The following is a 12,551-nucleotide window of genomic DNA, read 5'->3' on the forward strand; positions in this document are numbered from 1 at the left end:
AGAAATGACTTAAGACGATATTTAGCGGATTCATCACCTGTTTATCAAAATTTTTTGACGACCTTTTATATTCACCAAAATGTATTGTAAAGATGTGTTTTAGATGTAAAATAATGTGAACTATACGTTAAAAATATAAAAAGTATGATTAGTTTAATAGAAATAACTTAAGACGATATTTAGCGTATTCATCACCTGTTTATCAAAATTTTTTTCATGCATTCTAAAGACGTGTTTAAGATGTAAAATTATGTGAACTTAACGTAAAAATATAAAAAGTATGATTAGTTTAATAGAAATAACTTAAGACGATATTTAGCGGATTCATCACCTGGTTTTCAAAATTTTTTTACTACCTTTTATATTCACCAAAATGTATTTTAAAGACGTGTTTTAGATGTAAAATAATGTAAACTCAACGATAAAAATATAAAAAGTATGATTAGTTTAACAGAAATGACTTAAGATGATATTTAGCCGACTCAACACTATTTTTAATCAAATTTTTTCACAAATTTTTTTACGATATTTTATATTCAATCAAATGTATTGTAGAGACGTGTTTTAGATGTCAAAGAATGTCAAATTAACGTTAAAAATATAAAAAGTATGATTATTTTAATAGAAATAACTTAAGACGATATTTAGCGGATTCATCATCTGTTTTTCAAAATTGTATTACGACCTTTTAAATTCACCCAACTGTATTGTAAAGAAGTGTTTTAGATGTAAAACAATGTGAACTTAACGATAAAAATATAAAAAGTATGATTATTTTAATAGAAATGACTTAAGACGACATTTAGCGGATTAATCACCTGTTTATCAAAATTTTTTGACGACCCTTTATATTCACCAAAATGTATTTTAATGCCGTGTTTTAGATGTAAAATAATGTGAACTTAACGTAAAAATATAAAAAGTATGATTAGTTTAATAGAAATAACTTAAGACGATATTTAGCGGATTCATCACCTGTTTTTCAAAATTTTTTTACTACCTTTTAAATTCACCCAAATGTATTTTAAAGATGTGTTTTAGATGTAAAATAATGTAAACTCAACGATAAAAATATAAAAAGTATGATTAGTTTAAAGAAATGACTTAAGACGATATTTAGCGGACTCAACACAATTTTTAATCAAATTTTTTCACAAATTTTTTTACGATATTTTATATTCAACCAAATGTATTGTAGAGACGTGTTTTAAATGTCAAAGAATGTGAAATTAATGTTAAAAATATAAAAAGTATGATTAGTTTAATAGAAATGACTTAAGACGATATTTAGCGTATTCATCACCTGTTTATCAAAATTTTTTTACGACCTTTTATATTCACCAAAATGTATTGTAAAGATGTGATTTAGATGTAAAATAATGTGAACTATACGTTAAAAATATAAAAAGTATGATTAGTTTAATAGAAATGACTTAAGACGATATTTAGTGGATTCATCACCTGTTTTTCAAAATTTATTTACGACCTTTTATATTCAACCAAATGTATTGTAGAGACGTGATTTAGATGTAAAATAATGTGAACTATACGTTAAAAATATAAAAAGTACGATTAGTTTAATAGAAATAACTTAAGACGATATTTAGCGTATTCATCACCTGTTTATCAAAATTTTTTTGATGCATTCTAAAGACGTGTTTAAGATGTAAAATTATGTGAACTTAACGTAAAAATATAAAAAGTATGATTATTTTAATAGAAATGACTTAAGACGATATTTAGCGGATTCATCACCTGTTTATCAAAATTTTTTGACGACCGTTTATATTCACCAAAATGTATTGTAAATACGTGTTTTAGATGTAAAATTATGTGAACTTAACGATAAAAATATAAAAAGTATGATTAGTTCAATACAAATGACCTTAGACGATATTAAGCGGAATTATCACCATTTTTTACCAAATTTTTTCCCAAATTTTTTTTCTATTTTTTTATTCACCCAAATCTATTGTAAAGACGTTTTTTTGATGTAAAATAATGTGAACTAAACGTTAAAAATATAAAAAGTATGTTTAGTTTAATAGAATTAACTTAAGACAATATTTAGCGGATTTATCACCTGTTTATCAAAATTTTTTGACGACCTTTTATATTCACCAAAATGTATTGTAAAGATGTGTTTTAGATGTAAAATTATGTGAACTTAACGTAAAAATATAAAAAGTATGATTAGTTTAATAGAAATAACTTAATACGATATTTAGCGGATTCATCACCTGTTTTTCAAAATTTTTTTACTACCTTTTAAATTCATCCAAATGTATTTTAAAGATGTGTTTTAGATGTAAAATAATGTGAACTATACGTTAAAAATATAAAAAGTATGATTAGTTTAATAGAAATAACTTAAGACGATATTTAGCGTATTCATCACCTGTTTATCAAAATTTTTTTGATGCATTCTAAAGACGTGTTTAAGATGTAAAATTATGTGAACTTAACGTAAAAATATAAAAAGTATGATTAGTTTAATAGAAATAACTTAAGACGATATTTAGCGGATTCATCACCTGTTTATCAAAATTTTTTTACGACCTTTTATATTCACCAAAATGTATTGTAAAGACGTGTTTTAGATGTCAAATTATGTGCAGTTAACGATAAAAATATAAAAAGTATGATTAGTTTAATAGAAATGACTTAAGACGATATTTAGCGGATTCATCATCTGTTTTTCAAAATTGTATTACGACCTTTTAAATTCACCCAACTGTATTGTAAAGAAGTGTTTTAGATGTAAAATAATGTGAACTTATCGATAAAAATATAAAAAGTATGATTAGTTTAATAGAAATAACTTAAGACGATATTTAGCGGATTCATCACCTGTTTATCAAAATTTTTTTACGACCTTTTATATTCACCAAAATGTATTGTAAAGACGTGTTTTAGATGTCAAATTATTTGCAGTTAACGATAAAAATATAAAAAGTATGATTAGTTTAATAGAAATGACTTAAGACGATATTTAGCGGATTCATCATCTGTTTTTCAAAATTGTATTACGACCTTTTAAATTCACCCAACTGTATTGTAAAGAAGTGTTTTAGATGTAAAATAATGTGAACTTAACGATAAAAATTTAAAAAATATGAATATTTTAATAGAAATGACTTAAGACGACATTTAGCGGATTCATCACCTGTTTTTCAAAATTTTTTTCGACCTTTTATATTCTCCCAAATGTATTGTAAAGACGTTTTTTTGGTGTAAAATAATGTGAACTAAACGTTAAAAATATAAAAAGTATGATTAGTTTAATAGAAATAACTTAAGATAATATTTAGCGGATTCATCACCTGTTTATCAAAATTTTTTGACGACCTTTTATATTCAACAAAATGTATTGTAAAGATGTGCTTTAGATGTAATATAATGTGAACTATACGTTAAAAATATAAAAAGTATGATTAGTTTAATAGAAATAACTTAAGACGATATTTAGCGGATTCATCACCTGTTTATCAAAATTTTTTTGATGCATTCTAAAGACGTGTTTAAGATGTAAAATTATGTGAACTTAACGTAAAAATATAAAAAGTATGATTAGTTTAATAGAAATAACTTAAGACGATATTTAGCGGATTCATCACCTGTTTATCAAAATTTTTTTACGACCTTTTATATTCACCAAAATGTATTGTAAAGACGTGTTTTAGATGTCAAATTATGTGCAGTTAACGATAAAAATATAAAAAGTATGATTAGTTTAATAGAAATGACTTAAGACGATATTTAGCGGATTCATCATCTGTTTTTCAAAATTGTATTACGACCTTTTAAATTCACCCAACTGTATTGTAAAGAAGTGTTTTAGATGTAAAATAATGTGAACTTATCGATAAAAATATAAAAAGTATGATTAGTTTAATAGAAATAACTTAAGACGATATTTAGCGGATTCATCACCTGTTTATCAAAATTTTTTTACGACCTTTTATATTCACCAAAATGTATTGTAAAGACGTGTTTTAGATGTCAAATTATTTGCAGTTAACGATAAAAATATAAAAAGTATGATTAGTTTAATAGAAATGACTTAAGACGATATTTAGCGGATTCATCATCTGTTTTTCAAAATTGTATTACGACCTTTTAAATTCACCCAACTGTATTGTAAAGAAGTGTTTTAGATGTAAAATAATGTGAACTTAACGATAAAAATTTAAAAAATATGAATATTTTAATAGAAATGACTTAAGACGACATTTAGCGGATTCATCACCTGTTTTTCAAAATTTTTTTCGACCTTTTATATTCTCCCAAATGTATTGTAAAGACGTTTTTTTGGTGTAAAATAATGTGAACTAAACGTTAAAAATATAAAAAGTATGATTAGTTTAATAGAAATAACTTAAGATAATATTTAGCGGATTCATCACCTGTTTATCAAAATTTTTTGACGACCTTTTATATTCAACAAAATGTATTGTAAAGATGTGCTTTAGATGTAATATAATGTGAACTATACGTTAAAAATATAAAAAGTATGATTAGTTTAATAGAAATAACTTAAGACGATATTTAGCGGATTCATCACCTGTTTATCAAAATTTTTTTACGACCTTTTATATTCACCAAAATGTATTGTAAAGATGTGTTTTAAATGTAAAATAATGTGAACTATACGTTAAAAAAATAAAAAGTATGATTAGTTTAATAGAAATGACTTAAGACGATATTTAGTGGATTCATCACCTGTTTTTCAAAATTTATTTACGACCTTTTATATTCAACCAAATGTATTGTAGAGACGTGATTTAGATGTCAAAGAATGTGAAATTAACGTTAAAAATATAAAAAGTATGATTATTTTAATAGAAATGACTTAAGACGATATTTAGCGGATTCATCACCTGTTTATCAAAATTTTTTGACGACCTTTTATATTCACCAAAATGTATTGTAAAGATGTGTTTTAGATGTAAAATAATGTGAACTATACGTTAAAAATATAAAAAGTATGATTAGTTTAATAGAAATAACTTAAGACGATATTTAGCGTATTCATCACCTGTTTATCAAAATTTTTTTGATGCATTCTAAAGACGTGTTTAAGATGTAAAATTATGTGAACTTAACGTAAAAATATAAAAAGTATGATTAGTTTAATAGAAATAACTTAAGACGATATTTAGCGGATTCATCACCTGCAATTCAAAATTTTTTTATACAAATTTTTATACAAATTTTTTTATACAAATAATCGAATAAATACCAACAATTCTACTTGAAATTATAATAACATAATTTTATCGATAACTAATTTTTTGCTGTGTCAAAAAACTGGAAAACACAACACAACTTTCCACAATTCTTATAATAACATCAAAAAACTAATGCAAAACATATCGGTATTATAAAATATGTTAATTTACGTTGTTATATTATTTTTATTTATATTTCATTTTTGATATCAAACCGTCAATATTCTAACATTGAAATGTTAGTATTACTAATTGGACAGCACGATTCAAAAATTGATAGTTGAAATTCATACAATTTAAGAGGAATTTTGAATTTAGTCTCAAAAGAGTAATATTATCGAGACCATGTATTCAATGTATTGTATAGAAATACTAACATAAAAATATTTATGAAAATTTAAATTATTTAGTGGATATTCAACGTTTTGATAGAAAATAATTTTTTTCTATACCTTATATTCTCCTAGGCCACGTATACAATGTCGATTGTACATCTGTATTTAATGTAACAACGGGCAAAGAGTGGCATATTTAATTTGCAATACCTATTATTTAAACAGTTGATATTGTATTACCTACTAAATTGTTTTTCTTCTTAAAAACATTTAAAAATATTCTAAACTATAACAATTTTATATTATGAGACCTTCTTGAAACTCTAATAACATATTTATCCATCTAGTTTTAATGTTTTGCTTGATCAAAAACTTGAAAACTTAATACAAGGTCCTGCAGTTCTAATGATATAAAATCAAAATATTACTATAAATTTATAATTCTCAAAAAATTTGGCAAAGTAAAGATGTTTATTAGGCATCTTTTTTTGTATTGGTATACAAACTACAAAACTTTACGTAAAAAAATATGTCCATTTACTTATAATACCTAAAATCTAATTTTTTTTTGGTTTTAAATATTTTTGTTTGCCTGTGTTTTAACTTTTTCGTTCAGAATTAAATTAATGTTTGTTAACAAATCGTTACCAACCTCAATATGTATGCCAAAAAACGTAGCATCGGTATTCCATCGAATTCTCGGATTATTTAGAATTCAAAATTATCATTCAATTAGACGTTAATCATTTTTTTAATACTCACAGCCTCCCCCCCCCCCTAATTTTTGTGGTATAGTTCTGCCAGCGAATATTGGCAAGTGACCGTCGCTTGCAGTTAAATGTATTTAACAAAGAGGTCCCATAAAACATATATAATATTATATTTTATTGAAGTAGCGAGTGTATTAATTTTATTTAAAATCATAAAAATTACAATATAAATTTACAAGTTTCACAGTAATATTTATTCAAATATAAATTGATAAATACAGTTTCGAATAAAAATATTCTAACCTAGTTACGTATATCATCAATTTTAGATTCTGAGCCGAGCGATTTTAAAATGATGTGTTTTTTTTATTTATTCATTTATTTTTTGTGTCTTTTTACACGACAAATTGTCGAAGTAATAATGCTTTGATTTTAAACTTCAGTAGGTTTTCTGGTTAGATAGTGAATCTAGTTAGTGCACTGGTGAGTTTATTTTTTTTCGTTCCTGGACGTTTTCAAAACCATCGAGGAAAACAGAAAAGAAATTAAGTTGTAATTTTGATTTTTTTAGTTTTTTTTTTTTTATAAATGACAGTAAAAAAATATTAAAAATACATAGCAAAAATGTTTTTAATAATTTCGAATTTTGACAAAGTAGGTAAAAATCAATAACATTTGAAATTTATTTTGAGTTGGAAATTTATAAAAATGTATCTTTTTAAATCTAAGATTTGAAAATTAAATACAAGAATCTTCATGAGTTTGTATACTTTTATCAAATAATAAAATTCCTACCGAAAAGTCAAATTAATTAATGTTTATCAGTTTATGATGACCATTTGAATTACAACATTGGATATTCACTCAATTTCTCGTGTACCTTCCGATATTCTTATTTTAAAGTTATTCAAAAACGAATGATTGTAATAACCTGAAATTTACACCATATGTTTATTTTATTAATTCCTCTAATGGATAAAATTATTTTTACTATTAAAGACGTGATTCAAAAATTGATTATTGGAATTCTTGTATTTAAGAGGAAATTTGAATTTAGTCTCAAAAGAGTAATATTATCGAGAACATGTATTCAATGTATTGTATATATATACTAACATAAAAATATTTATGAAAATTTAAATTATTTAGTGGATATTTAACATTTTGAAAAAAAAGTATTGATGACTTTTTTCAAAATATTTTTTTACATAGTTTCAAGTTGTTGAAAAACCAACGCTTTTATTAAAAAATTATATTTTTAAATATTTTTTAAGTTTTTTACTTTTTTGAATGACAACATAGTTTTTAATTTCATATTCCAAAGCAGAATATTATTCTAAGTATTTTGATTCATAAAAATCAAATTTAGGACGAGTAGTTTATGAGTTATAAGTATTTTATGTTTAGACAAGCAGAGTAGTGGACAAACATTTTACGGGGTAACCCCGTACCACTCCATTCCACCAATCTAAACTTTAAATACCTATAACTCATAAACTACTAGCGCTAAATTCGAAATTTTAACGTAATAATTAATAAAAAAAAATAGCTTTATTAATTTATGAAATTTTAAGTATAGGTTACCATTTGAAAATTAAAAGTTGATAGTGGTTTACCTAATAATTACAAGGGTGAAAATATAAAAAATATATACAATTCAAGGAGATCTACAATTTTGAAAAAAATATTTGAAAAAAGTCAATAATTTTTGAAAAAATTAGTGTTGTTTGATAAATCAAATACCCTGTATATAAAAAAATAAATACATTTTAATGGTTAATAATTAATTAATAGTAAATAAAAAGTTAATTTTAAACTTAATCCATTACTTTTACATCTTACACATTTTGATAATAGACGAAAAAAAAAATAATAAACAATTAAGCACTAGTTTACATAGCAAGTAAAGAATTCTTACTATATGTATATATATATATATATATATATATATATAAGAAAAAATAATACAATCAACATCATATTAGAAACATCCTGGTTCTTTAAATTTAAGTCTGTAGGAGGAACTACGTTTTGTATTTTAAGCATAAAATTGAATTACGTACCTATACAAACATACATAATTACAATATTGCCTCACAGTATATACAAATTAGTGTAGATATGGTAAACAAAAAGGACCAACGTAGTATAAAGTAATCACATTTTATAATCCTCATGCCATCTCGGTGGTCGCATTATCCTAGTTGTTTTTGCTACATCTGGTGAGAGTACAGCAATAGACTTTGATAACTGTTCTGCAGTTTCTTCTTGTGGTCTGTCTGGGTCAGCCTCTCCTGCTAAACATTGTTGTTCTGAGGTTGTACTAGATTGCTTGTCATCCTCATCCTCATCTGAGTTAGACAAATAATATGATTTCATCTGAGATACGTAGACAGTAGTCGCATATTGTCTCCCTTCTCCTGCTCGCAATGCTGACACACTGTATACATCATTAGGTAGCCCTTGTGTCACAATGAGTGGTCCACGATACTTAGGTTATAGTTTCGCTTATTCACCCATTGCTTCAGGGGGTCTCTTTATGTGGACAATGTCTCCATCCCTGTAAACGATTGGCCTGGAGTGCTTTAAATCATACCTAAGTTTCCACATTTCATGCACTATTGCTATACGTTCGAGTTCCCTCTTCTGAAGTCTTGTAGAATCATCCCATACGGCCATACATCATTTTTAAACAAATGTCGCAATACGTCATCCTTGAAACTGGGAAAATAGCCATACAATACATGGAAAGGTGTGTCTCCCATAGTTTTATTATATGTGATGTTAAGGTCACACTCCACTTCAGTAATATGCTTAGCTATAATATTTAGCGGACTCATCACCATTTTTTACCGAATTTTTTCCCAAATTTATTTACGATCTTTTAAATTCACCCAAATGTAATGTACAGACGTGTTTTAGAAGTCAAAGAATGTGAACTTAACGAAAAAAATATAAAAAGTATGATATGTTCAATACAAATGACTTAAGACAACATTTAGCGGATTCATCACCATTTTTTACCAAATTTTTTTTCTATTTTTTGTATTCACCCAAATGTATTGAACAGACGTGTTTTAAATGTACTAAATGTGAACTTAACGATAAAAATATAAAAAGTATGATTAGTTTAATAGAAATGAATTAAGACGATATTTAGCGGATTCATCACCTGTTTTTCAAAATTTTTTTACGACCTTTTATTTTCACCAAATGTATTGTAAAGATGTGTTTTAGATGAAAAATAATGTGAACTTAACGATAAAAATATAAAAAGTATGATTAGTTTAATAGAAATAACTTAAGACGATATTTAGCGGATTCATCACCTGTTTATCAAAATTTTTTTACGACCATTTATATTCACCAAAATGTATTGTAAAGATGTGTTTTAGATGTAAAATAATGTGAACTATACGTTAAAAATATAAAAAGTATGATTAGTTCAATACGAATGACTTTAGACGATATTTAGCGGAAATATCACCTGTTTTAAAAAAATTTTTTACGACCTTTTATATTCACCAAAATGTATTTTAAAGACGTGTTTTAGATGTAAAATAATGTAAACTCAACGATAAAAATATAAAAAGTATGATTAGTTTAACAGAAATGACTTAAGATGATAATTAGCGGACTCAACACAATTTTTAATCAAATTTTTTCAGAAATTTTTTTACGATATTTTATATTCAATCAAATGTATTGTAGAGACGTGTTTTAGATGTCAAAGAATGTCAAATTAACGTTAAAAATATAAAAAGTATGATTATTTTAATAGAAATGACTTAAGACGATATTTAGCGGATTTATCACCATTTTTTACCAAATTTTTTTTCTATTTTTTTTATTCACCAAAATGTATTGTAGTGATCACGTCGCCTACAGGTATCAGTTGTCAAGGATGATGGTTGGAAGGTGACTCTTGAGTTAATTACACAACGTAGAATTCTTCTTAATTAGATTAATTGTTTATTTATTGTGATAAAACATATATTTATTTATAACATGAAAGCTGAATGTAAGTTAAGTATTCTGAATGATAGAATAAATTCGGTTTGATTCGAATATTTTCTAAGTTCAGAATATTGTTTATAAGAAATTTTCTAAGTCCAATGAATTAAATTAAACAACAGACTGGCGTGAAGGTGCTCTGGCTAGTCTGGTCAAGTCGCGTCTGAATACAGGCCGTTTCGGGGTCCCTTATATAGTGCTACCCTCTACTCCCCATAGTCTACTTGCTCTTGTCGCTGTTCTCACGGATGTGGTAAAGTTATCTAGATTGACGGAAATGCCACTCGCCCACGTACGAGCTAAATGCGTATCCCATGCGGCTACAGACTTCGATAATTTATATTATTATTAACATTATTATTATTATGAAAAAATATACATTATAATAATACATTATGACATTGTTTCTTGTAACTTTTGTAATGATGCATAATCCCACATCCTGTGCATACCTATCAACGATCTTTCATAGTCGTCTAACCACATGATTACGTGTTGCCCTAACGTTAATGATTTCCACGAGATGCTTTCTCTCTTATAATTACAAAGTTGGTCGCATCCTACCCTATCTTGGTTCGGCTGGTACCTAGTTGACCGTGAACTAGACAATGCGGGACGCTAGTCCATAGCACCTCCCCTCTAAAAAATTGATTTATGTTTTTAAAGACAGAAATCAATCAATCTGTGTACAATATAGTTATGTTACATTAATATTTTCACAAGTTCAAATAACTTGTTTACAATACAATTTTCATTAATTTCATATTTTATGTTTTACATTCAATATTATATATGCATGAAGCATTTACAATTATATATTGTTACATTTCATGTTTGTCATTTTTGATTACAATAGTATTTTTGTTAGTACAATAAAATATATATTTTTGTATTACAACAAGTCTACGATTTAGTTATTACATTAAAATATGTGATTAGTATTACAATATATATATATTTCCTTTAATATGTTAGTATATTTGGTTAGTGTTAGTTTTTATATTAAGTGTTACTCACCCTTTTATATAATATTAATTCCATAATCCCATATAATTACATTAAAATATATCATTCCCATATGTTTTCTTATTTCTATGTGAATATAAAGTGATTAAATAATACATTTTTTTTTTTTTTTTTTTTAAATTAATTGATTAATATAATATGAATATCTTATGTCTAATATCATCCCTCACCACTTTATTATTTCTATGTTATTTACTTAAAGAGTTCTTTATCATTATCATTATTAAATTCATTATTAGATTTCTTATATATATATATAATATATTATTGTCATTTATTTTATTTGTCATTTTGTTTTACTATTGTTTATTTTAGTGGATTATCATCCATTCAATCTTTGATGCGCGAAAAAACTTATATGTAAAAAAAAAGTTTTTCAAGACGAACATGGTGGTCGAATTGATTATTATTATTTTGATTTTTAATTACCGTTGTGATTTTATCTTTCTCGTGTAGTTCAGATTATAATTATTTTATGTATTTTTATATAGTATTTTTAACATGTGAACCACTAGAAGTCACAACTATTATTATTCAAATATTTAAAATTCATAATCAGACTTCTAATTGTTCAACTGTCTCTGTTACTCTTTCGTGTAGATATATGCCCAAGTTAAATTACAAGAATCAAACACAGATCCATTCTGATTATAAGATCTCTGTTAGAATTCTCATAATTCGTAATGACTGTACTAATATTCTCTTTTATAGCAGACATTTAAATATTATATTTAATGATTTTGCTAAATTACTTATACTTAAAAAAAAAATTTAATTTTATATATATTTAAATTTATTTTTTTTTTTTTTTAAATTAATCTAAATTAAACTTTATATTAATATTTATTAACTTTTGTAGTAGTATTTTTTCTTTTGTGTATTTACTTTACATTGAACCCTTACGTATTTTTATTTTTTTTTTTTTTCAAAAATGTCTTATTAGATTATCGTATTTCACTTTCCTTACCATAAAATCAAAAATACATTTTGTCAATTTTACATCAGTTCTCGGATCGTGAGCATACGTTAATCTATGTTTTTTATTACAAACCATCCCGTGTGTTTCCTCTAAATTCAATAGTCTTCCTGTTTTTTTGAATGTACCTATTTCGTACTCGAAGATTGTCCTTTTTGTATTTAAATTTTCTAACAATATTGTAAAAGTGCCATTGAATTTAGTGTCATAACACGTTATGTTTAATACTGGGAATCTGTTTATGTCTAATCTTTTTAAG

This window comes from Diuraphis noxia, unplaced genomic scaffold (genome assembly GCF_037042655.1).
Source record: "Diuraphis noxia isolate RWA-SAM2 unplaced genomic scaffold, SU_Dnox_SAM2 contig0011, whole genome shotgun sequence".
In the NCBI taxonomy this organism is placed as follows: domain Eukaryota; kingdom Metazoa; phylum Arthropoda; class Insecta; order Hemiptera; family Aphididae; genus Diuraphis; species Diuraphis noxia.